The sequence below is a fragment of the Spea bombifrons genome, chromosome 2 (genome assembly GCF_027358695.1).
Source record: "Spea bombifrons isolate aSpeBom1 chromosome 2, aSpeBom1.2.pri, whole genome shotgun sequence".
NCBI classification, from domain to species: domain Eukaryota; kingdom Metazoa; phylum Chordata; class Amphibia; order Anura; family Pelobatidae; genus Spea; species Spea bombifrons.
This window is the reverse complement of record NC_071088.1, coordinates 6281366-6308718: the sequence shown is the minus strand read 5'-3', so window position 1 is coordinate 6308718 and position 27353 is coordinate 6281366. Positions and strand designations below refer to the sequence as shown.

Below are 27353 nucleotides of genomic sequence, written 5' to 3'. Positions count from 1 at the left end.
TAAGGGTTGAGGCCTAGTGGCTGTATGGGAGAAGGGGACCTGTGGCTCATTAAACTACCTGAAAATTTTGAAGTATTTCACCCGAAGTCTCACAGTTTTTACCTCAATTTCAGGATGAGGGGGCAGATTCTCAGGGTCACACAGCTTGGAGCTGGTTCCTTTCTGTTTTCATAAATGACTCCCAGTTGAAGCTTCCAGTATGTTATGGTTGATATCCCTGCTTGAATGCAGGTGATTCAACTAAGTGTATCTTTAAGTAATAACAAGTCAAAGTTTCCATCAGGGCCGGTATTAGAGTAATAGTAGTATTTAAACAATGGGTTAATATTTGGGGTATTAGGTATGGTGTGTGTAGATATAGGGGTTGTGTATTTATGGAAGGAGGCTTGTGGCAAATGTGGATGTGAAATGGGGCTTGTGGGAGCGGGCATAGTGTTTTGGCATATAGTTTGTGGTACATATACAAGGGTGATGAATTTTTTGGGGCAACCAGGATAGAGGCTAGATATGTTAGTTTGTGACACATTTTGTACATGATCACCTTCACCTTGTAGGGTTAATGTGCTTACACTGGCACACATTGGGCAGGGAGACCTGTGACCAAAAATTGTGTTCAGGTGTTTAATTTTCTGAATTTGAGTTTACGTCTTTGCAGAGTTAGAGAAACGGTTGATTTAGTGCCAGGTAAAATTTAACATGCATAAATCCAAGGTTATGCATTTAGGAAGCATAATCAAACTTGCAACCTGCAGTTGAAATAAGGCGCATTAAGAAGGATTTTTTTTGGGGGGGTAAGTATGCAAGATGTTAATCATGTAGAACGAGGGTTATTGACTCATGGGAAAGGAGTATTATTTTCCTTCAATGGCCAGACTCTACCTTGAAGATTACATGTGATATGGGCATCATTTCTCAGGAAAGATATAGAGCTGGAGACAGTCCAGAGACAAGTCACTCTTGTTTCTGTTTACAATAGAAAACGGGTGATAACCATACACGGGTACACCTGAGGCAACTAAAGACATCTCGAAAGGATCTCCCATTGAAAGGAATGTTTAGAACCTGGCGTTTCTAAAGACTTGATGTAAGAAAATGGCAAAGGCAATGGTCCTTACAGTAAGGGTGGTAAAGATATGGAGTTTATTTTCTACATAGGTGCTGCTATCAAGTATTGTCAAAAAAGGGCTAGGCTTTTTTTTTTTTTTTAGCACAAATGAATCCGCTAAGCTATGAAATAAATGCACAAATATCTTATTTGTTTTTGTTGCTTATGTCAGTCAAGTGATGGGATGTATTCAGGAGTGAATGCTTGAAATGTACGTCCTACCACTAGAGGGCATATGGCGCGGTGTTCTTCCATGGAAAGGAAAACAGCACACATTAGCATCACAATAGAGACAAAACATTCTTTCCCAACAAAACCACTGTGATTGTGAAGGACGTGTGCCGTTAATATTCATGTATGAAGTGATTGCCGTAAGTGCTTTTGTAGTTTGAAAATACTTAAACAGGAAAGATTTGTAATGACTGAGGGGAGACGTGATAGAAACCTTTAAATATCTAAGGAATTAAATTCCAAGAGGGATGCTTTTTAAGTAAAAACATGAGTGCCAGAACTAGAGAACATGATTTAAAGCATGAAAGACTGGAGTAATGTGAGAAAACTCTACTTTACGCAAAGTGAATACCTGGAATAGACTTCCAGAGTAAGTGGTACCGGCCAACGCAGTAATGAAATTCAACAAAGCTTGGGATGTGCAAAACGCTATCATAAAAAAAATTATTGTTTTCAAAAAAAAAAAAAAGGCCATTTGGTTTAATACCAGGTAGAATGAAAAAAAAATGATTGTGATGTCATACCAGCACACCTAGAGAAGGCAGAAAGGGGGAGGGGCTGCTCTTTTTTATAAAAAATTGCTTAAAGGTGAATCTGATAAAAGTTGAGGAGGAGAGCCTAGACTAGAGGCAGTTTAAATAACTTTAGAATTTGGAAAAAAAACATGGCTGCTTGCATAGTTTAAATAGACCCCCCAGGACAAACAGAGAGGTTTGATCATCTACTAGTTGAGGAAATGAGATGTCAATGAAATATGAATATATATATATATATAATATATTCATAGCCAGAGCAGAGCCCTGTTCATAGTTATGTTATATAGTAATTGTTTTGCCCTGTCTAACCTTTCTGCAGCACTGCAGAATCTGATGGCGCTATATAAAACAATAAATAATAATGTCTTGCAAGTCTGTAGGTGGCGAATCAATTGGTGGCAGCTTTGTGGTAGAGCCAGCATTATGTAATCCATTTCTTGTCCTGTGGTGGTTCTCCTCACCCCTACGAAGACCACAAACTACATAAACTACTTAACAGCAATCAGCAACTTAACAGCAGGAGAGAGAGAGATATATACTGTTTATTTTAACCTGTAAACCATTTGTTTAGCGTATAAAATGTAGGATTTGGGGAAATGACAGATCTGCCTAAAGCCTTTCTGGTTTGGGGTCTCAAAATGTAGAGCTCACCTTCGGTGCATAGTAAATCGTACGATTTCATGGTCCTCGAGTCTGCGATCATTACCTTTGGGTGGTGCGCATTTTGAGGATTGTTGGGGTAGTGGCTCGCTTACAAACGGTTATGATTTGAGACCAGATAGGAAAACCAAAAGTTTCCTATCGGAGAACAAGAGAACTAAGCAACTCTGAGAGGCCATGAGAGCGCTAGCTAGCAGTGCTCAGGTGTGTGGTATTTACCTCCCCAGGTAAAATGGGACGACTTGACATGGCGGCATGGCTGAACCAGAGGACCCGTGGCTGCAGTTGTATGTCATGGACGTCTGTTATATATGCAAGGGTGCTTACATGAGATAAAAGGGAAGAAGAAAGAAGACCAGGAATTGGTTAGTCAGTAGAATGTTTAAAATGAGGAAGCGATATATTCTCCGAATACATTTATTATTAGTTATTACTAAATAAAAGCAGGTACACTGCATTCTGCTAGACTCCTCCAGCATTCTCCTGAGAAGCAGCATTAAATAATGTATTATTGCATTACCAACTGCATTGGCAAAGCTGCACACAGAAGTCACAGGCAGAAACGAACGATACCGATGGCCAAGAAATTGTCAGTTGCCAAACCGTCTGCCGTGGGATTCTGTAATTAGTCGGCCTTGACTGTGCAGATGTAAAATTGTATATATTATTGATGTCACGTACTCCACTATCGCAAATTTCATTATTTTGAATTCTACTTAGCTAATCTAATAACAGAATATGGAAATATTACGATAGACCAGTTCTCGGCTAAACCCGCACGCCAGGTCGCCATGGTTACTAGCAATTGCTTCCTGGTGCCTAGGGTTTTATTATTATTTATTCATATGTAGCGCTATCATATTCCAAAGCTCTGTACAATGGGTGAGCAGGACATAAACAAACAAGTAGTATATCACATAAGAATTTTCACTCACAGAAACAAAAGGCTCAAACTAGCTTACAATTCCGTACCCAGCAGCGCTACCCGCTGACATCACAACGCACATAATGTTTCCTGTGCAGTTTTATTATGGAACCTATAAACACACCTTGTCCATGTCTAGCAATAGAATAATATATATAGGATTCCCACAGGGTCTGCATTGACCTATATTATGCCTAGAAGCCCAAGGTGGGATAAGAAGCCCAAATTGGTCCGGTGGCCATGTTTCACAGACCATGGATGGTCATTGGGGAAACCAATCCACAAAGGTGCACACTGGGCCATTTAACTTTATATTATTTATATTATCCACTTTCTGCCGCATTTGTTGGCAAGGGAAGGGAATTTTTTTATAAAGCCACATAAAAGATGGGCCTATAAATTAGAGCTTTTTAAACTTTGTTATTTTTTTTTAACCAGCGTTATACTTTTAGTTGAGTGATTTTAATTTTTTGCACCTTTACATTGAGAATTATTTCCCTGTCCTTAGAATATTATTGAGGGGGTGCAAGAAATGCCAGGTTTTTAGGCAGACCGTTGCTGCCATGAGTCTTCCTTCACTTACATACTTGGTGTAATTGTATAATTTCTATAATGATGTATCCCCTATACAAAACATTTATTATTCTAGCATGTAAAGCAAATAAACTTTCCGATCTGTATTTATTCCTCTGAAGTTTTGCGCTTATGGAAATAGAGGGATTCAAAAATATATATATATTCTATTCCAATTGCTATGGCAACGAGTTTTCCGGCCTATCTGTGTCCTCTTTTTATCGTTTGACAAAAAATTGAACGAAAGTATGGCTTAATTATTTCTGTGCCTAATTTAGAAAAACATAAGGATGTTTCAAATGCTATATTTAGTAATACAAACATTATTTAGAACGCAGTAAAGAGAACAGCCTCCCAGGAGAAGTGGTAGCGGCTACTAAGTAAGTCAATTTAAACATGCAAAGGGATAGGTAGCCACGCTGAATCTAAGAAGGGACCAATGTCTAAGGTCTGAGTCTCTACATCAGGAAAAATGTTCAAACTAGATGGGCTGAATGGTTCTGCCATCCTGGTGCTGGGTATTGGGTTTGGCCACAGGGGGGCAGAGTTGCTGCATGCAGCTTTTTCAACCCTCTACCCCCAGCAGCAAATGCAGGGCTATATGGTGCAAAAAGAAACATATTTAATGAACTCGCTGCTCCTGTACATTGTGATTTCATATACATGACCCCAAATTCACTACCCTATAACCATATAAAACCTATTTTATAACATTGGCCCGCTGGTGCACCTACTAACTAACTAACGCGTAAATACACTGAAGACTTGGATGTGCACTCAAACATATATACTACTCTCAGCCAAACTAATGCACAGACATACACACCATTCTCAACCTAATTTAACATATCAGTCCCTCTCTGGGGACTTTTATTAAGGGGCTGAAATGTTGAGTTTCTCTGTACCCCCGCTATGGTGATTTAAAAAAAATCCATGGTATACAGACTGGACCAGGAGATCTCCATATTTATCTGTATTGTGTATTATTTTCCTATTTCTGTGCCAAGTTAACCCTTTGCCCCTGTGTATCCGGTATGGGCATTCCTGATCTATGCGGCATTCTCTTACTCATCGCTAAAATGTATGTCGAGCCTTTCTTCTCTTAGGCCTGTTGTACTTTATTTTCTCTTTCTGCTCCCCTTAACTCCTAGCCTGGTCCTCTATACTGACCAGAGCCCACTTAAAGCCTCCATCTTCCCACGGCTGAACCCGACCCTGTGTTGTCTAAAGTGTAGATGGGTCAGGTGAAAAACTGTCTCTATATATTTAACCACTTATTTAGTAGAGGACACCCATCCTTGGTATCCCGCCAATACCTGCAATGCTTAATTGGACTCTTTCTTCACCTCTCTCCTCCTACTCCCCACATGTTTCAGTCCCCACCTCCGTCTACGGCGCTACCTCTCCCTTTCTCCATACCTTATTTCTCTATCCCCCTCTCCTTCTAGATTTAAGTTTGCGAGCAGGGCCCTCTTTACCTTGTATATCAGTTTGTCTTAGTCTTCTTCTGGTTTTGTCAGATCCCTTGAATATTGTATGAAGAGCTGCGTAAATTATTGGCGCGATTTAAATAAAAGATGATAATGTAAATTGAATTCTCAACTATCTTATTATTGTCTTCCCCTTTTAAATGTCTTTGCCCCTTTTCCCACCCTCCTATTTGCCATGTTCAGAGGAACGTATCTCCTGACACGTGGTTTACTTACCGCCAACTTGGCATCGGGCTAGCTCACCGAATGTCCTGGAGGGGCTGATTTTGATGGGAGTGATTTCTTGCCACTGATTGGCTCGTTTCAAGCAACCAATCAGTGGCAATAATCAGTAGACCACAGCGGAGGTGGGGAAGCTGCAAACCTGAAGCTGTAGCTTCTCCCTAAACTAAGTGCTTTAAAATATATATAAATTACATTTTCAAGAATGCTCACAAAGTACGCTAAATACGTTAAACTATTTCTCTTTAAATGACCGATGTTACCCAGTTACGCGCTTGCCTGCTGATTTGCCCCCCCCCCGCAGTAAAAGGGGGGAAGACCACCAGCTCCTCTGCAGGGTGTTACACATGGAAATATTCTAAAAGAACCAATTTGACATGGATGTTCCATAACTGAGGGTGAGTGGAATGTTTTCATTTGCTTATAAGATCACAGCTCAGTGAATAAACCTCATGGTTTTGGTAATCCCTTTGTTACGTTATTCAGATTTTATAAGGCAGTTAAATCACCTTTGGTGCAATCCCGCAGGAGGTTTAAACGACTCGGAAAGTTTTGGTTATAGAAGCCGATCCAGAATAAAACACAGAAACTGTCCAACTACTTTAGTTCTTACCATTGGTGTATTTATAATCTGATGAGAATGGTTACTTACTATGCCTTCATTGGGGGGGGGGCTAGCAGTTTAGAATGTTTCAAAATGTAATATTTTTCTTTTAAAACAAGCTTTTGACCCCAGACTTTCTTCTAATACTAATGTGGCAGTAATAGCGCCTATAATCCTGATCTGGTGCCGGCCCTGTTAGTTAAACGTCTGGGATCAGCACAGAAATCGGTATTTGCAGACTGCTCGGCAGGGTTTCTTACCCGGTCTTTCCGTTCCCAGTGGGACCCAGACCTTGGTGAGGTCCCACGGAACCCCAGAGCGGAATAAAAATGCATGGCAGTGCTTTGGAAGTATTTTCATATGCATTGTTCACAGCTGACAAAAAGCATACTTATGGAGAAGCTGCAGCATCCACACTTAAATCAATGGGAGCGCTTTCCGCACATGTGCACGGGGGTCTCATTAGACCCCTGACCTGGGACATTTGCTGAACCAGTATTGGAGCTGACTGACAGTAAGGATAGTTAAAAGGGCTTTATGCACAATCCTACAATACATTTGCAAGGGTGAAACCACATCTAAAGTGACCTCTCAGCTATCGCATACACTACCAAAAGTTTGGGGTCACTGGTCTGTTTTCACGGAAAACAAGGACATTTCTGGCTGAAATATAATTGCAAAAGGGGTTTTTAACAACCAATTAGCCTTTTAAACTTAAACTTGGATCAGCGAACGTAACGTGCCATTGGAACACAGGAGTGATGGGAGTGATAAAGGGCCATTGGAACCCAGGAGTGATGGGAGTGATAAAGGGCCATTGGAACACAGGAGTGATGGGAGTGATAAAGGGCCATTGGAACACAGGAGTGATGGGAGTGATAAAGGGCCTCTGTGCGCCTATGAAGATATTCCATTAAAAATAAAAAAACACAAGGAAATGTAAGTGACCCCAAACTTTTGAATGGTACTGTATATAAAAGTGCATATAATGTCTGGAGTGTCCCTTTTAATAAACCCGGCTGTCACCAATCTTCGCAACAACCAAAGTAAATAAGTAAAGATGCAGGAGAGAGGTGCCTCGGGGCGCAGCGCTGTTGACCTTGGTAGAAAGAAGATTTTTCCTTGGCAGGTGAATTTTTAACAATATTTAGTACCGGTGAACGTGGGATTTTGTTTATTATTCCCTAACTTTTAAATTCTATATAATAATATGTTAATACATTTTATAGCAAGTATATTCCATAATGTTATACCAAAAGGGCTAGGTTCACAATTAAAAAAAATTGCCTAAAAATAACTCAAATTTCCTTAAAAAATAAATAAATTATATATATATATATATATATATATTATTATTTTTTTTTTTATTATTATTGTATTGTAGTTTATTTTTGGTAGCTAAGAGGCCTAGTGGGAAAAAAATGTTCCTCTACAAAATAAAATATTCTAAAATGTGAAAAATCAGGCTTTTATGTCGTGCTGAACAAAAGTACTTAATTAACCCCGTATCTCAAAAAAATGTAGGATTATACCGCAAAGAAAGTAAGCGGAGTGACGGCGAGTGGCTGAGGATTTTAGCATAATTAGGAGTTGGTGTCCTTGATTTTTAACAATGCTTTCGTCATGAGCTCCTCTGCTGCCATTTTTACTGGGATAAAGGAGGGTAATTCTACCCCTTCCCCCCACAGACCCCTAGCCTGTGTGGGTTTTTATAGCTCCTACATAGAGCAGCGACTGCTTGCATTGCAAGCACCCTCTGCCTGTCTGTCACTGGAGTTTTAGCTTTTGCATTTAGAAGAAGAAGAAAAAGGAGGGAGGAGGAGGCGAAGGAAGAGGAGGGGGGGAGAGGGAAAAGGGGGAGGGAAAATGTCTTGTTTGTGGCTTGTCAGCAATTGCCTGAGACAAGCTTCCATGTGTGAAAGCTACTTGGCATGAATGCCTGGGCCGTACCAAGTCTCCCAGCGGCCAGAGGGGGAGTCACAAGAAAAGCAGATCAGTACAGAGGCAGACAATAGGCCCCTAAAGTGTTCCCCCTAAAGTTGCTTTGATGTTGTCCCAGTGTCTTCACACTAAGGGCCAGAGATTGCGAGGAAAGTCGCCTTGTGGTCTCCATTGATTCGTCCCCCCTTTTCCTTCTACTTGCAGAAAATGCATCTTAAGGAATCCTCCTGGTGAAAAGAAAAGGTAAGGAGAGGCTTGAATTCTGCCTTCTTTGGCAGCTTGTTTGCACTGGGAGGGAAAGATTAGGAGGAGGAGGAGGGGGCAGCTGGATTCCAGAGCTCACACTGGGAGAGCTGCAAGCTCAAGGCGAGGGGTTTGCTTGGCTGAGAGCGAAGCCCTGGCACCGGCGGGCACTGATTGCCATTATCTCTTATTACAGGAGATTGTTGCATGTGGGCTGTGTTTTCCGCATGCCGCGTAGCTCGCTTTAATATTTGGTTTTGTGTGGATCCCAAATGTCTGCCAGGGAACGGGTTGGTGCCAGCCTGAAGTTTTACCTAGGGGCACCGAATTATAGCCCAAGCCTGCCAACCCCAGTAGTCTCTGTTTATGTGGATGTTACATGTGCGAAACCTGTAGAATCTTTCTAGATTTTGTTAAAGAGACCAAAGTGTTTAGATGTTTCCAAAAATGAGATGGGGGGGGCATCGGTTTGCGTTCCCTACAGCCTCGATTATAATAATTTAAATGTCTCGGTTAGTCTGACTTAACCGATCGTGTTCATTTGTTGCGGTACCCTTGAACCCCTTGAGCGCCAGGCACGTCTGACCCCCTCTGAAAGGGTTAACCGTCAGAACAGAGTGCAGCATTTTGGGATTACACAGCCCCCTGGCAGTCAAAGGGTTAAGGCATTGATTGGATGGGCTAGCTGGAAATTTCACAGCAGCATAACAATGCAGGATACCATTATCCCTTTAATGATTACCCAGACAATGGTTGCCGTCTGATAGCCGGGCTGTCCAAACTTTTTTTTTTTCTGGTTAGCTGTATTGTGTAAGCCATAAGAAAAACCCAAAACATCGTATCTATGCGTACATATATGTGTATGTTATTATATTCAGCGTGGGTGAGACGTCTTGCTTCTTCAAAGGCATTCTGTTGGCCATTGTCTCGATATTGTTCCGGGAAAACCCTAGATTTATGCGTTATTTTATCTTATTTATGGTTGTTGCCGACTTACTCTGTTGCATGAATGCAGATGGCTCTTTCTACGTTTATAGCGGGGGGTTTAGCAGCCACTGGGCTACTTGTTGGACTGCAAATCCCATTGTGCCGAGCCATGTGTGGAATGGCGTAGATGCACAACAGGTTGGCCGTAGCAGAAGACAAGGCGAAGAAGGTTTATTGAAACAACGTAGCTCCGACTCGCCGCTCTGTGACCAGCTTTCCTGCGATTTGGGACTTTGGCTACAGACATTGTAACAGCGTAAAGTTACCAGTGAAGGGGGAACTAAGCAGCCTCTCTAGACTTATAACGTTTTCTATAACTTTTAATGAAAACCCATGTTTATTAACAAAAGAATGAAACACGGTTTGTAACGTAGCATCTCAGAGGGAACATGAAATGAACATTTTTTGTTTGTTGGCCTATTCATTATAATATCGTGATCGTCGCCGTCTTTGTGTTGTTAGGGGCCGAGATGCGGTAAAAACTCTAGGGCATGCCGACTAGTAACTGGCAAACCCACTGTACAGCGCTATGGAATTTGATGGCGCTATATAAAACAACAATAATAATAATAATGATTCGGAATGTGAAGTTTTTAGGCTACGTGTTTTACACTTTTTAAGGGCTAGCGGCATCTTTGAATAAACTCACTCACGGTATGGTGGGCAATGTGTGACCAATATTACCACCGGAGCGTCGTCGGTTCACCTAAAAAGTCTATTCCCGTTGTAATCGTTGTAATAAAATGCAATGTTTTTATGATGATTGTAGAAAAGCTGCTGAAAGTCTTGGGCTTGGTTGGGTGATGTGTACATACTAAACAAAGCTCTGGGCAGCTGTCCACAAGGGCCCCTTTAATATCGAGGGAAGGAGAGAGGAATTAAAATTGACGGTTGGGGAAAAGGAAAGAATGCTGTGTTGGTGGGGAGGGTAGTGGGATGGAATGGGTATAAACTCTCAGAAATAAAATCAATCTATTGATTAAGTCATTGATTATCTCCGTTGGACGTCCTGCGTGATATATATGTGCTGGTCGGTAACGATGTACGGAAGGGGGAAAGGCGAGCATGGAAGGCTCGGGAACTTGGCTTGGGTATTTGCAGTGTTTACCCCTCATCGGCTGAACAGCATTCTGATTTGAAACGATAAGTGTGCCTTTTATCTGCATATATTATAGATATCCCTCAGATTGTTGAACTGCTGCTTTTATGATCTGTAGCAGCCTTTGGCCAACCGGTGACTGGCGAAGGATCATGGAAAATGCAGATCAACTACACTGAGCCGGGCTCTCTCCACCTAATGATTCGGTTTGTCTTAGTCTGCCAATTCTAGTCTTGTCAGACCCCTTGAATATAAGTATTGTAAGAAGCGCTGCATAGAATGTTGGCGCCATATGAATAAAATATAATAATTTGAGAAGTTACCAGTTGGCTTCCCGGTGTGTGTGTGTGTGTATGTATATATATATATATGTGTATTGGCCCATGTGGCATAAAGTAGGTTGTTGAAGAACTATGTATAGCCACATTCTAGAAGCCTCTGCTGAGGATCTTTCCCTTTGACCCTGAAGTGTTTTAATTTAAAACGCAGACTATCAAGAAATTAACTCTTCCAGTGATCAGAACATACCCCATTTCTAATAGAATGTACGTTTTTCTTAATGGTTTCCTAATAAAATGTTTAATAAATAAAACACAGGGAGTCATCCAGATCCAAGCATTTGTGCGAAACGTAGGAAATTGTGTTCTAGAACAGAACCGGCCATTTCTGTCTGAGTTTCCTGCAGTAGAAAATGCCATGAAGCAAAAGATCATGTTTCTCATCTTTTTTTTTTTTCTTCTAAATCAGCCATCAAGAGATTTTTTTCTCCACCTGTTAGTGAGATTTCACCCCCTTCGCATGTTTCTTTCGGACAGATTACCTTACTGGCTGCTTTTATTAAGACACGGGGGGGGGTGAAAACTGTGGCAAATCCTTGGAGCGAAAGGGACTCTGTTACTGTATTTTCTTTCCTTTCAAACAGAAAAATGGTTTAACCAGTTGAGTGCCGTTTAAGTGTTACACACATATGGCATGCCTTACATTTAAACTGCCTATAATTATCCCCCCCCCTTCCCTCCTATTTATTTCAGGATGATGTATTCCAGAGTCCTGTCCTATAATTCTTTGAATTCCATTGATAGTTTCACCTTTGGAGTATGAGACCTCCGACGGGCGGTTAGAACGTTGGTCCTCGTTTATCAAGGCAAGAAATTGGCCTTAAGTGATAGTGGTTGTGAAACGCAAGGGTTAGGGAGCACTCACACTCAGGGCAGCTACTGCAGTAAAGATGGTCCTATGTACTCCACGCAATGCTACCTACCTGCAGTGGAACTACAACTCCTCCATGCCCAATGTCCCTTAGGCCCTACATTTTGGCTTTCACTGAAGGATGTAGGAAAACCAACCACTAAGCCCTTAGAAGACCTAGAGAATTAAGGGACAATCGTCTCACAATATTTCCCCTTTCACATGAGAACTCGTCCTTCTTCAACCTTATCCATTGAGAACCCAGATCCAACACCTAGAACTCAATAGGTTGATTGGGAATCCCATTGACAGTCTTCTGTATATAAGCTTGCCCCAGTTGTATGTCAAGTACAGCCGGAAAGCCACCAGTTTGCCCAACAATGCAGCATCTTCCGCATGCAACTCAGCTATATCATGAAAGGGTTAAAATACAGAGATTATGATGAGAATCGGCGCCTTTTGTCATGTCGGCCAGATAGTATCCCTGGCTCAAACGTATCCATTCAACCGAGGGGATAATAGAGTTAAAAGCTGAGCGGTAGATTATTTGCTGCGCCACCTTGTCCCGAAAGCTTCCGTGTCTGCTTGTCTAACGCGTGTTAATGCTATCGCCGGTGTCGGATATTGTCAGTTTTAATGTCTTTGTTAAGTATTTTCACTGTCCTCCATTGTAACAGCGCTATGGAACGTGCTGGTGTGATATAGTAAATGTAATTTAATAACGGCATCCGCTTTGATTACAGACTCCGTCTCCCCCTTGAGCTACTAACGACCACGTCGGTCTCCCTCTTATTTCTAAATAGTTACTTTCTGTTCATGGAGAAAAAAGAAACCTAATAAAGGTTTTTTTTTATTATATCGATAAAAATCTGTCTCCATATCTGGATACAACAACAATCAGATACATTTTTTTTTCTCATGCGCAAGATAAAAGTGGTCAGCAGTAGCGTCTAGCCGGCTGGTGAATGACCGTCGGAATTCCCAGCCAATATGAAGCTGTGATCGTTAGTTGCAGGCCATCCTTGCACCAAAGATATGCATAAAACATTTTATATACGTCTTATATGCATCTTGCGCAGGCGGCTTCTCACCTGGGAAAGAATACGCTTCCGAATGAAATCTCATTTTAAAACTTAATATCCCTTTTATTTATTTTTGAATATGCAATGAGCTCTGTTTTTTTCCTCCCCCCCCCCCGGTGCCTACGGTCATATGTTTTTTTGTTCTGCACCGTTGAGATGATGAAAAATATGCGTGATGTTTCAGGACTTGTTAGTTTCCAAGGAAGCGGAAATTGTAGTTTGTTAAAATAATAATAATAACCGAATAAAAACCTTTAGGCAGAAGGCGCTGATTTTATTGGGTTAACATCTATTTTTTTTTTTTTTTTTTTAATAGACGATGAAGAGAGCAAACAAAGATTCGGTCCCCTCTGGCAGTGCAGGTGTCTCTCTGTTTTACAATTTAACCAGCAAATTTGTTGGAAATGTAATTCCCGTAGTGTCATTCAAGTCCCTCGCACCGAAACATTCCATCTGGAGCTGCGTGCCTCGCACCTATAAGAATTAGAACCCTATTCCCTCGTAGTAAACCTGAGTATCCTATTGTAGCAAGTATTTTAGTTCTTCATACCACCCCATAAACTCTTAATACCCCCCAAACCCTACCCCTTAAGGAGAATGCATTGCGTTAGTCGCATGTATCAATGTATCTGCATTCGTCCGCCATGATGTTTGGTCCAAGCAGCTGCCGCCAACGTGGAGACCCTAAGTGAAACCTCTGTTTATTCATCTACAAAAAAAGGGCATCAGAGAAAAAAAAAAAACATTATTCTTCTTTAATTTCCATGGTGGCTCAAATTAAGGAAATGGTATTCCACCTTGGGAGATCTTAATGGATCTCAACTGGAAAAGGGGGGACTTCAGGATGGTGAAGCTCTCGATGGTGTCTCTCAGGGTCTGAGACAAGAGTCCTAGTTCAATACGGTGGCATTCGACTTTATTTTAGTGGAAATCCAAGTTATTTGATAAATTCTCACCAGTGGACCTGGTGCCGCTAGTTACCTACTGAGTACACATCTGTCTTATCACCAGTCTTCTGGGTTCTAGAACCATCTGTGGTTAAAGTGGGAAGTTGCCCACATGCAACAAGAACAGCGCATGACGGATCTTACTTCATTGTGTGCGTCGTCTCCAAGGAAAGATTTTTTAATAAAAAAGGCTTCTTTTGCTAAAAATATAAGATTCGCTTATGGCTATAAGAACCTAAATCTTTAAATGAAATGATATAGACCGTATGCCCTTTATCGGCCACGTTCCGCATCACCATAACTGCAGGTTCTTTACTGACGCGTTCTATTTCATGTTACCCACTTGTTTTGGCCTCTCCCGGGATTATTTCTGGTTTAAGCAAATTAGAAAATCCCCCTAAAAATTTCTTTGTGCATTTAATAATAATAAAAGGGAAATTGTATTAACAGCGTTTATTGCATTAGGATAACCTAGCAATTTTTTTTTGCCAAAAACAAAGTAAATTGTTTGCAAGAAATTTACTTGGTAGTATCCAAAAAATAGAAAAATATTAATTAAATTATTATATATATATATATATATATATATTATAATATAATTCTAGGCTATGAATGATATTTGCTTTATGTTATTTATAAGGAATTTGTTATTTATATGAGGAAGTGCAAATTAAAACACACTCTGTCTCACAGTCGGGCTGTATATAAATAAGTGAACCCGCAGGTATTCTGTATCCGGTTGTGTGTTCTTCAAAGCAATGGTTAATATTTTTTTCCTATATGTTATATGCTGTTGGTTGCACTGGTTTATTTATTATTCTTTATCTTATACTCTGCCTTGGTTTTGTTTTTTCTATCGGACCCCGGAGCGTGGAGATCTTGCTGGGGGTGTTGGACTGCACGCTATATTGCGTGGTTTTCGGGGCTGTCAATCTGCTCTGTGTTCTCAAAACCAACAGAGTGCAGCTTGTGTTTTTGTGTTTTTGAAGAGGGACTGGAAGCGAGAAAAGACATATAAGAACAAAAATAAGCTTGATTTTTATGCATAGCTGGCAGTCAGCTTGCTTCCAGCCTTTTGTTCTTGTGTAAAATCTGCAAATAAGGAAAAAAAAAGAAAAAGAACTGGAAGATTCTTATTTTCACTTATTTTTACACTTAAACACTTAGACTTACTGTTTTAAAGAAAATGGTTTGTTTAGGGAAGTCACAGAGCGCTTAAGACTGAGGATTAATGTTTCTTTTTGTGTGTGTGATCTTTTTAACACAATTTTTTTTTACCATTAACAGAGTAAAAGGAAAACTAAGATTGGGAAAAGTGGCTGTGTTTTTATATGTAAACTCCGAGGGGGGTCCTGTGAGATGTTCTCTTCAGTAATTCAAGTGCCCACATCGTGCCCAGGGAGAATGGACTTGAATTCTTCTTTCTGATTTCTTAGTAGAAGGCGAAGTCCGCTGCCCCGGTCATGTGCAGCTTCCCAGATCCCGGCTGGTTAGCTGAACAGAAACTTGGATTTTAAGTCACAATAAGTAAAGATATTTGTTCCAACTGGTGGGGCCCAATAGTCAGATGTGAGCCACATGAGCTTTTCGATGGCCCAGGTTAAAAATAAATAAATAAATAAATTATATACACTACCTTGTTTTTGAAAGAAAAGCTAATTTTGTCATAACATGGAGTGGACCAGAAATCCAGCGCAGACGGGGTTAATGCTGTAAATGACTATTGTATCTGGAAATGGCTGATTTTTAATGGAATCTCTTCATAGGCATACAGAGGTCCTTTATGACTCCCATCACTCCTGTGTCCCAATGGCCCTTTATCACTCCCATCACTCCTGTGTCCCAATGGCCCTTTATCACTCCCATCACTCCTGTGTTCCAATGGCCCTTTATCACTCCCATCACTCCTGTGTCCCAATGGCCCTTTAACACTCCCATCACTCCTGTGTCCCAATGGCCCTTTATCACTCCCATCACTCCTGTGTCCCAATGGCCCTTTATCACTCCCATCACTCCTGTGTTCCAATGGCCCTTTATCACTCCCATCACTCCTGTGTCCCAATGGCCCTTTATCACTCCCATCACTCCTGTGTTCCAATGGCCCTTTATCACTCCCATCACTCCTGTGTACCAATGGCCCTTTATCACTCCCATCACTCCTGGGTTCCAATGGCACGTTGTGTTCACTGATCCAAGTTTAAGTTTAAAAGGCTACTTGATCATTGGAAAACCCTTTTGTTACATCTAGAAATATTCTTGCTGTCCATGAAAACAGCGATGCGACCCCAAGCTATTGACTGGTAGTGCATTTATGGAAAAACTGTCAGATTAGCTTCAGTTTTGTGTTCCATGAGCAATCCTGGCGAGGGAATGACAGAATCTGACCCTCTTGTGTCTTGATGTTTAGAACCATTATGTTCTCTGTGGACGCTTTCTATAGCAGGGGTCAAGATGTCCCCACAACCCGCTGGCACGGTCTTCAAAGCATGACATTACCTGGAAACCAGGACCTCCTTTTAAGATGATCAAAACTATCTGCTTGTATTTTTCTATACATCTGAGTCGACCAAAAAGGAGCAAGTGACCGTCCTGCAATTCCCACGCGGTTCTGTATCTTTCAGTCACCGATGTGGAAGCCGTAAAAGCATCTTTATGCGGAGTATAGATAGCAATCCCGCTGGCGTTGGTAACTTTACTAAATATGGCGGCCAAATGGTTAATGCTAAAGGTTGATGCATTGCAACAGCGGAAAGAGAACCAGTTTGTCCATCTAGTCTCGTCACTTACCCTCACTGCTTCTTCTGGATTGTTGCTCTCCACATCAACTACCATTTCAAGTGGGGGGGGGGGTTAAATTTAATTCTAACCCTCAGTCATTGGATGTTTGTAATGAACGGTCATCCAGAAATGAGAACATCACCCATTTATGTAATTTAATGAGCACCTTGTGTTTTTATTTTTGTCTTTTCTGGTCGTGATAATACCCCGTGGGCCCAGAGCAGAAGATTAATAATAGAATATAAACCCCCAAAGCGCTTGGTCCCCGCAGTCCGCCCTAACAACAAGTGCAACTGGCAGATTACGTGCCGGGTATTCCCCCGGCGCCCGGCTCTTCTCCCCCTGGATGCTGCCAGACCTGCGTGAATGTGATATACAAGCCAAGCAGCGCTTCGAGAAGCCGGAGAGAGAACGCTGTCCTTCCCATGGAATATTGCGTTGCTACGTATAAAACACATTAATCGCACGCTTTAAACTGGTTAATTACCCCAAAATAATCTAGTGAGATACAAAATCCTGTTCTTTTTCATAGCATTGTCTCTGTTCTTAACCAGAAGCGAAAACTCATTCTCTATGGCTTCTCTTTGGTGTGGAAAGTGTTAACAGTGTGCTTCGATGCCGATTACTTTGGTAACTAAAGAGTTATTTTGAAATTTACTGACGATCCCTTTGGTGATGAAAATGTATTTGGGAGTAAAAGTAACAATGAAGTAATGTGGTGATCATCGCTCATTGTTTTTGAAAATGTTTAAAAAAAAATAAAAAATAATAATTCGAAAGAGGTGATATTTTTAATATATTTTGTTAACGGAATTAATCGTTTTTCTATTTTCTTTTAATCGGAGATTAAAACTTAAAGACTTGCAATATGGAAACCTACAATTTGACAGCAGATAAGAACCGTTCGGCCCGTCTAGTCTGCCCATTTTTTCACGGTGTAAGACTCGGGTGTTAATGAGTCCTTGGTCTTAGATTCCTATCCCACCATCGATAGGCAGCAGCTTCTAGTGCAGTCCATGGAGGCTGTGCTGGGCCAGGACCCCCTCCATGGTGTAAATAGTCCAGTTGGGGAGATCAGAGATTTCCCTTGAGAGTGGGACACCAGGGGCCCTGATTGCCCAAGATGAGGATCTGCCCCTGGTTTTTGGCTCGTGCCGCCACCTTGGACCTCCCAAGTCAGCCTAGGTCAGAATACCCCACTGGACTGTACTCTGGGGTATGATGTCATATCCCGGCGTTGGCGGCTGCAGATGTAATCACTTTTGAAGCAGGCCTAAGACAGCATCCAGCAAAAGCTGGATACAATACCCAACGTCCTTTATGTAAGCAGATTTTATTGTGACAGATTCTCATGATCCGGTAATTGTAATAATTATATTGGGATAAAAGCAGTCACTTTAATGCATATGATCGCTTGTGGTCCCCGAGGGGATTCTGCAGAATTGTGTGACTTTGTAACCCGTCGGTAGCTATTCATGTAATTCATGTATTTAGAATGTGAACAAAATTCACACCATTTTTAAATCAAATTATACACATTATTGGGGGTTTTAGGTCTGTATAACCCTGTGATGCCCTCATACCCAGCAAACGTTCCGAGCTCCTAGAAAAGAGGGGCATCAGGGGGAGGAGAGAGGGGCATCGGCGGAGGATAGAGGGGCAGAAGGATCTCCGTCAGAAAGAGACTTTTGTATGAAGAAGGACACTAAATAAGTAAAATGTAACTGCTAGTGACAGGTTTGATTCTCTCTCGCTCTCCAGGGGGAGATTTCCTGGCTCCTGCAGTCTCTGGTAGCGCGGTGCTGGTCTTATCTTTGTTACATATGTTCTGGGCCTGGATTTACTCCCATCAGCAGGACCACATCTGGATCCACTAAACACTATTCAGATCCGTGATCTAGTAACCTTAGAGTTCCGCTTATAAGTCACTTTCCATGTAGTAAGAGAAGACAAACGGGTAATCTGGCACCTACTTTGTCAATTTTTCTTCCAAAATGAGAAGTTTCCCGGTGGCTGCCCCTTTGCAATCATTTTATTTCTACTGTTCTGTCAGAACACAACAGTACATATAAAAAAGTATGGTTCTTGAACTACTTACTCGAATATGTTAGTATAGAGCTAAAAGGTTGGGGTCACTTAGCTATTTTCTAACGATCAATTAGCCTTTTTACACTTAAACCTGGATCAGCGAACACAACGTGCCATTGAAACACAGGAGTGATGGGAGTGATAAAGGGCCATTGGAACACAGGAGTGATGGGAGTGATAAAGGGCCATTGGAACACAGGAGTGATGGGAGTGATAAAGGGCCATTGAAACACAGGAGTGATGGGAGTGATAAAGGGCCGTTGGAACACAGGAGTGGTGGGAGTGATAAAGGGCCATTGGAACACAGGAGTGATGGGAGTGATAAAGGGCCATTGGGACACAGGAGTGATGGGAGTGATAAAGGGCCTCTGTACGCCTATGATGACATTCATTTAAAAATCTACAATAGTCATTTACAACATTAACCCCGTCTGAGATGGATTTCTGTTCCATTTCATGTTATTTGCCTTTCTTTCATAAACCAAGGAGATTTCTAAGTGACCCCAAACTTTTGAACTGTGATGTATTTATATAGCGCTAATACAATGTTTTATTGCATATTAATCTTTTTACTTTGTATGCTACGGCTGAACATATTATTTTGTTTGTGGACAAAGAAGACAATGGAAAGAAATACCAAAAATTGCCAAAAAAATGAATTTGTATTTTATAGAATTGTTGAAAAGTAGCCATTTTCTTAAGCTACTTAATATTCAGGTCCTCTCATAGATCTGCTTGGTTTCTAAGATCCAGAACCTCCCCCCAAAAAAAACCTAAATTGTAAAGCGAGTAATCGGAACATAAAACAAATTCTTGTTAAAAGGCTTCCCATCCGTTAGCTCAAGTGTAACGCGCTTTCTGCTGGCCTCCAGATAATTGAAATAGTAGCCTAACAACCATAAGGCAACATTGTGACTTTACTTTCTAAAAGTCCTAAATTGTGGGCATCAAGACCGTTCAAAGTTGTTTTGTTTTTTTTAATTTTTTTTAAAATCCTACCAAGACCTTTATTCTCTTAGAGATAATTGAAATAAAATGATCTATGTTTTTTTGTACGTATTCTCAGCACGTATTTATTCTACATAAATCCGGCAGTCCGGTTTTAAGATTATATCATCCTAATAATTAGATTTCACTTTTTTGAGGTTCAATCTATTGCTGTAATACTTTTATTAGAACCCAAGCGTACAGAGCCCATTACCCCCCCCCCTGATTTGTGTGTGTGTGGGGGGGCATGTAATTGATTCGTGCAGTAATGGTATTCGGTGGGAAGAAGCAGCCAAAAAAATGTTGTTTGTAAGAATGAGCGTTGGCTCGGATGGATTAGGAAGGACGTTTGGGAAGCAGCCCTGGCACAGAGACTACGCGGAGTAGCGGTCCTGTCGTTGAGCGTGACCGTATGCCAGTACTTTCGGCAAGAGTGCAACACGATGGATGCTACTGCCTGTCCTCCAGAGATACCTGATATGCAGGTCATACAGGTAGATTAATGCAAGGGGTTTGGGTCTAGGAGCCAGCCAAAAATCGAGGAGACTTTTTTTTTTTAATTTAAATTTTGGTCATATTGAAGCATTTCAAATTTCAAATTTTGGTCATATAAGCTCCACCATCGTAAGCCCCCTTCATTTCAAATATTATATGAATTAAGAAATATGTCCCACTCTAAAGAAAATAATGATATCTCACAAAATATATGTAATAAATAATAGAAACTGATAAATACATTAGCAATTCAAGTTAATGATTGCTAAATATGCTTTCACTCGCATGCTAAAATTATATGCTTACAGTCGCACATGCTACCATACTCATACACACGCATGCTTACACTAATATACCGTATTGGCTTACACTAATATACCGTATTGGCTCGAATATAGGCCGCACTTTTTCCCCCCACTTTAAGTCTTTAAAGTGGGGGGTGCGGCCTATATTCGGGGTCTAGCGCCTGACGCCTGGGACATGCAGTCCCGGGCGCCGGGCAGGCAGCGGGGTTAGGATACAGATCCCCCGCAGCGGTGCAGGGGACCTGCATCCTACTCCCCGATACGCTCAGACAGCCTCCCCTGCCAGCACTTCCCACGGGGGGGGGGGTCCGGCACGGGAGGTTGTCTAAGCGGACGGTCACCGGCTGCGGCGATGCGGGTAAAATAAGTCGGGGGGGGGCCAGAGTGGCAGCATATCTCGGGGGGGGGACAGTGGCAGCATATCTCGGGGGGGGAGGACAGTGGCAGCATATCTCGGGGGGGGGACAGTGGCAGCAAATCTCGGGGGGGGGAGACAGAGTGGCAGCATGTTTTTTTTTCTTTAAAAAAGCACCAAACTTTTAGGGTGCGGCCTATATGCGGGGACGGCCTATATCCGAGCCAATACGGTACATACTCTAACACTATATGCTGACATACAATCTCACTGATGTCGTACAGTGATAGACACACACAACACTATACACTAATACACACACTCTGGCACTTTACATATATGCTGACTAATACCATACACGGACTCTAACACTATACATACACACACTTGCTCTAGCACTATACATGCTGACACTGTACACACACTGACTTTGACACTATGCATATGCAAATATGCACACTGACTCTAAGACTGTACACACACACACACACACACACACACACACACATACATACATACATACACTACTCCTCCTCTCTCTCTCTTACCCCGTAGACACTTGTCTGCACTGCGTGCGAGACGCCTGCTGATGCCTCTCTACCATCACATAATGCAGGTGCCTGGACGCCATGCACCTGTATCACCCCTCCCAGCACCCCCTGTAGCCAAGCAGGAGGGGGCAGCTTCCACGACTTCCTGAGCCCCAGGAAGTGATTTATTGTTGCCATGGCGATCTGGCGCTCAGTATTTGTCAATCTCTGGATTACTATTTCTCGGCATTCCACTCTGTTTACAAAGAAAGTACTATATTTAAAGAATATTATTTTTTTGACCACTGAGATAGAATCCAGGCCTACCTGCCATACTCCCCAACATGCTACCCGTTTCCACACAGACTACTCTTTCAACTGTTTAGTTACCTTTTCTGGTTACATCAACGTAAACTTAACTAAGTTTGCACTTCATACATACACTGAAACCCAGCGGCTTGAGCTTAGGTTTTACCTATACCTGGAAACCCTACCGAATTCAAGCTGGGGGTATCAGCTGACTACCCTTAGGGCGAGTGGTATTTATCTCTGGGTGGGAAAGAGCGGCCCATTCTCTGCTTATCTTCACCTCCTCGCTTCCCAGTTCAGTCCACATCCCATCACCCTTTTGTAACATTGATCATAAAACCAGTCCGGCTCCCGACTGCGCAGAGCGTGGGGCAGATTGGGCATTAGATCTCAACAGCCCCATAGATTATTTTTGTTACCTCCCTGAGTCGGTCAGTGGAGATCAGAATATAGAAACATAGAAACATTGAAAGTGACGGCAGATAAGAGCCAGAAGGCCCATCCAGTCTGCCCAACCTCTGAGTACTCTCCTTTAGTACTTGCCCTTATCCTATATCTAGCTTGGCATTATGCCTATCCCATGCTTGCTTAAATGACTTTACTGTATTAACATCTACCACTTCCACTGGGAGGCTATTCCATGCGTCCACTACCCTTTCCGTAAAGTAATATTTTCTGATGTTACCATTAAACCTTTGCCCCTCTAGTTTATGCTTGTGTCCTCTTGTATACCCTCAGACTTCTCTGGCGTCTACCCGCGACAGTGCCTGACAATCAGGACTGTCCCATGAAAACCGGGACTGTTGGGAGGTATGCTCCCTTTAGAGAAGAGTGGTAAACGGATCATTGGTGACGCGTTTGATCAAATTCCACGTAATGCATTTATGAAAATCAGAAATAATAACGATCTGGCACACAGTCTTTAAAAAAAAAAAAAAAATAGTTGAATCTCCTGGAACGCTTAACTTATTTTGAATTGGAATTTTGAGCATGCTAATTGCTAGGTGTTTCATGTTGCCACGGCAACGTCAAGCGTTCTAGCCGGTTTGATACAGCTTTGTAAATCTTTTGCGTGCGTTTGTGAGATTTGTTTCTGAGTAGCTCTCCTTTCTCGTGTGACTTTAGTGCTTAAATTATAAGGTGGCTACTTTATCCTTTTTGTATACTATAGACGAAAATAACGTATATTTTTTTTTGCCGTCTTGTAGCTCTGACACCCATTTTTCATAACGTTATTTAAGTGCCCAAGCGATAAAAAAAAAAAAAAACTGTTCTTTTACCTTAAACAGGATTAGAGACTTTTAATTCAAGCTTTTCAATGCAACGTTTGTAAAGACGCAGCACAGCAAACAGTTTATTCTATTCATACATGGCCGCCTCTTATAAAGGCATAGGGGCATACCTGGGAACGCTCAGGGTTTGACTGTAAGTCTCCAGAGTTTTTACCCCAGTCTCATGGTAGAGGGGCAAATTCTCAGGGTCACATAGTCCAATGACTCCTTCCTATTGTACGCTGCTGCGATCATATAGAAGACTCCAAGTTGGTGCTTTTGCTAGCAATATGTTATGGTTGATATCCCTGCTTGAATGCAGGTGACTCAATTAAGTGTATCTTATATATCTTATAATAACAAGTCAAGGTTTCCATGAGGGCCGGAATTGGAGCCATTTGGCGAGTCGCTACATAGAATCTTTACAATGTGCTATTGAAAGGGTTAATATTTTAAAGGTCTCGGTCAGGTCAGGTGTATTCGCATCTTCTGAGGATAAAAACGTGGGATTAGAGCTGTGTCTGCCTATATTTTATAAATCTTGGACCATTTTTTCCCCCCCCGTTCAAGGTTAATACCTGCTTTCCGAAAAGTTGACCGCATAGCCCTGCTTTTCTCCCCGTCTTCCGTATTCTATGGCATGGAATCTGGTGGAACCGCGCGTCTTCACGTTTCCTCAGTAGGTAACTCGTTTTAGCGGGAGCCAGAACAAGAAGTCGAGATAACCTTTGACCTGTTTATTTCCCGTTTCTTATTTATGGCACTTTAGTAAACCGTCTGTAGCCTCAGCCTGTAATTTGGGGTCAAGGGAACGTATTTCCTATAGATGGCACGGCTCGGAATGTTCCTTTATAGATCACGGATGTCCAAATTAGCCCTCAAGGGCCATCGTAGTGTCGCAACCTTAGACAGTAACATGAAAATGTTGTCAACTAATTAACTTTGTATCCCCGAGTAATGGGCTAAGAATGTCTTGTGCCGAGTTTTCCCTGGCACTTCATGATGAGATGTAATTGATGATTTGTAACGATTGGGCTGTTGGGGAATATTGCCTTCCAGTTTCCGCCCTGAAGGAAAACTAGTCCAGATTTACCGTAGGTCCAAGTAAAAAATCATTGGAGCAATTTTAACATGCCAGACATTCTTGGTAACGGTGATTGGCCCCGATATGTATGGTGACTTTGGGTTTGGACCCAGTAGTGCCACCACCCTCGTTGTCACCAGCCCCGGCGGTCTGTAGGTCACAGGGAGCCTAAAGGAAAGAGAATTAATATAAAAAATGATGTGATTGTTCCTTTAAACCCGCATTTTTTTTTTATTATTATTTTTTTGTTAGTGGGTGTTTTATAGCATTTAAGACCTGAAACTGTTTATTGATGATCTTCTTGGCTTTCGAAGGTTTAAAGCCACCTTTAGCTTCGCTAAACAAAGTGAGCCTTGAGTGGCTATAAGAACGTGGTACATTCTTGGCTTCCTTAACAAAATATGTCCTTACTTCGAGTACTTCTTAATTAAAGTTTGATTCATGCGGGAAGGGTCTTCTGCTGAGCAGCATATTATTGCTTCATTAAAATACGGGAATTCTTTTCTGGCTCTGCATGACTCTTCGTTTCCAGATGAAAATAGTTGTTGCTTTTTATTTATTTATTTATTTATTTTATTGTAAATCCTCATTTTTCCTAGCTTAGATGTTATGTGCTAGTGACTCAAAAAAAATCCTGTATGAATATTAAGTTTGAACAGGTGTAAAATTAATTCAGAACGTATGGCGTAAAGATATGAGTGGGCAAGACGTGTGGGGGGGGTAGATAAGGCTACCATTAAGCCCCTCGTTTCATCATATTGCCGATGCAGTTGGCGATCTCGTTTCTCTGTACAGTGGATAACTCGGTCAAGAAGAGATACGTTCCGTTAAAAGGTGTTCAGATCGAATATCCAGTACTTTTCTTTGGCGCGCCGACTCCCAAGAAATATTATATTACGTGATTATTCAAATTCCCTTTTGCTGTTCAGACGTAAGAGGTTTAAACCTTGACAGAACACCCAGTGAAAGGCGATCCAGACGTGGGGTTCCAGTGTTGAGATTCAAGGACAGGAACATAGAATGTCCCGGAAATATGTTTTGTATCTGTTATGGTTGGGCTTCAGTACCATCCCCATAAAGACCGAGTACGGGTCATCTAACCATCTGCGGGCAGAAGAAGCATCCTTTTTTTACTGTTAAAAATCCCACTTTATTGTTACTTTATGACATTAATGATTTCCTCTATAAACTTTGTCAATCATGTTCAGCAGTTTTAGCCCTGGCGACGAACGTTCCACAAAAGTATTTTATTGCCGGAAATCCACGTTTTTTTTCCCCATATAATATTACTAATTAATATTTGTTATTAAGCTGTGCCGAGCAGCTGTTTTTGTTGACAATTTCCAGCTTTCAGTTTCCATAAAAGCGAGGAGCTGCATCTGATATCCGACGCACACGCTTACTTCTATAACAAAGTCTTAGCTTTAGCAACAACCTGATAGTTTCCATGCTTTTTTTTATATTTATTTTTTTCCCAGCAGACTGTATTGCACGTGTTACTTGGCGTTGCTAGTGTGTTTTCAGTTTCTGTAATCCCACACCGCCCGGATTTCTGGCAGACAAGAAGTTATCGTATACGGTCGGTCGGATAAAGCAGACAAGATTTCCCCTCGTTCAGCTGAACACCCCCCCCCTGCATATCTTTCAGATGTTTTCAAAGTACACAATTGATTTTTCGTCCATGTTTCTACACGCTCTAGGAAAATCCAGAAACGGGGGTTCGAATGGAAAGGGGGATGGGGGCTTTTCTCGCTTTTGTGTTTTGTTTTTTTTTTTTTTTTTTTTTTTTGGTCTTGGGTAGTAGATGCCTCTGAAGATCATAGGGTTAACTCGAACACGGCAAGGAAAGTTGAGACAAAACATTCAATCGCCACATGAATGTATTATAAGCCAACGTGTCTGATGGAACGGGCTAAACATTAGTGGAAGCAGCTGAGGTTTGTTGTGTATAGTTGGTCAGGGCAGGCGATTTAGGTTTTGAAAGTGCTGTAGGTTAGGAACGATGGTTGAGGTTCCGTGGGTAGCAGGTTTGGGGAGGTAGCTTAGCTTTTATGTGTAGTAGGTCAGGGCAGGCAAGTTAGGTTTTGAAAGTGCTGTAGGTTATGAACAATGGTTGAGGTTCCGTGGGTAGCAGGTTTGGGTAGGTAGCTTAGCTTTGATGTGTAGTAGGTCAGGGCAGGCAGCTTGGGTTTTGAGGTACTGGTGGTTATGGATGATGGTTGAGGTTCTGCGTGCAGAGGTTTGGGAAGGTAACTTAGCTATGATGTGTATAGTTGGTCAGGGCAGGCAGCTTGGGTTTTGAGGTACTGTAGGTTATGAACAGTGGTTGAGGTTCAGTGTGAAGCAGGTTTGGGGAAGTAGTTTAATTTTGACGTTTAGATGTTTTGGAAACTCAAATTTCATATTTAACAATGTCTTAGTGATGTCTGTTAAGTTTGGGAGTGTAGCTCAGGTTTGGTGTTTGGTTAGAAGGCCTTTCTCTGATGTGTAGTAGCTCGGGTGTAATGTTTAGTTTTTGTTTTGAGCTGGTTGGTTGTAAGGTGTAGCAGGTCAGGGCAGGCAGCACAGGTCCTTAAGTCCAGTAGGTCGGTGTAAGCAGCTGAACAAGGAATTTACTCTGAGAGACGGGTCTTGCTCAGGAATTTGTAGTGAAGCTGATTTTGGGGGAGGTGCATGTCTGATATTTATAAAAGACGTAAAGGAAAATGGTTTAATGATTTATATATAATATAAGGTCCTCGAGAGAGAAAGAGGGAGTTCTTAAATACTTTATGTAAGGTCGCCTAATAAACCTTTATCAGAACCTATGAATTTAGATCTCGGGTACTTTAATGTCTTGTGCGGTACGGAGGTGCATGTATATTTTTATGTTTGCGTACGTCCCCGACACTTCTGGTGGGGGGACAGAGCTTTGGGGGGGAAACTGTCACTCAAACTGGCAGCGCCACTGTGCATTCGCACAGTCCCTCGCATGTAAAGTATGCATCCCCCAGTATCCCAGACGCCGTGGATTCTCCAGAGTTCTGCCGGCCCGCCAAGCTCTACCTCTGTCCTGAAAAGCAGGGTCAGAGGTAGAGCTTAGCGGGATAGAGTGGCAAAATCGAGACTGTCCCGCACAAAGTAGGACAGTTGGGAGGTATGAGTTTGAACGATGGCTGCATTGCTGCGTATGCCGGGGTCTGCTGCCTCTGTCCCAGTGGGGGGACTTGTTGGTGCTGGCAAAGCTGTCCTATCAGCTGGATTTTGTCCTCTTCTGCTTGTGGAACCGGAGATCGAGCCAACCCCTGGCTCCAAACCAGAAGAGCAAATGGGTTGGCA

At 41.9% G+C, this 27353-nt stretch overlaps 1 protein-coding gene across 2 annotated transcripts in view; it reads left to right on the top strand.

Moving 5' to 3' along the window:
• The first annotated feature begins 8189 nt into the window (after positions 1-8189).
• The window catches only part of BCL9 (BCL9 transcription coactivator), a 97261-nt gene continuing 78097 nt past the window's right edge, over positions 8190-27353 (top strand). For both annotated transcript variants that reach the window (XM_053455657.1, XM_053455658.1), the window contains exon 1: positions 8190-8530. The gene's annotated coding sequence lies outside the window, so the exon portion shown is untranslated. The remainder of the gene's footprint in view (positions 8531-27353) is intronic.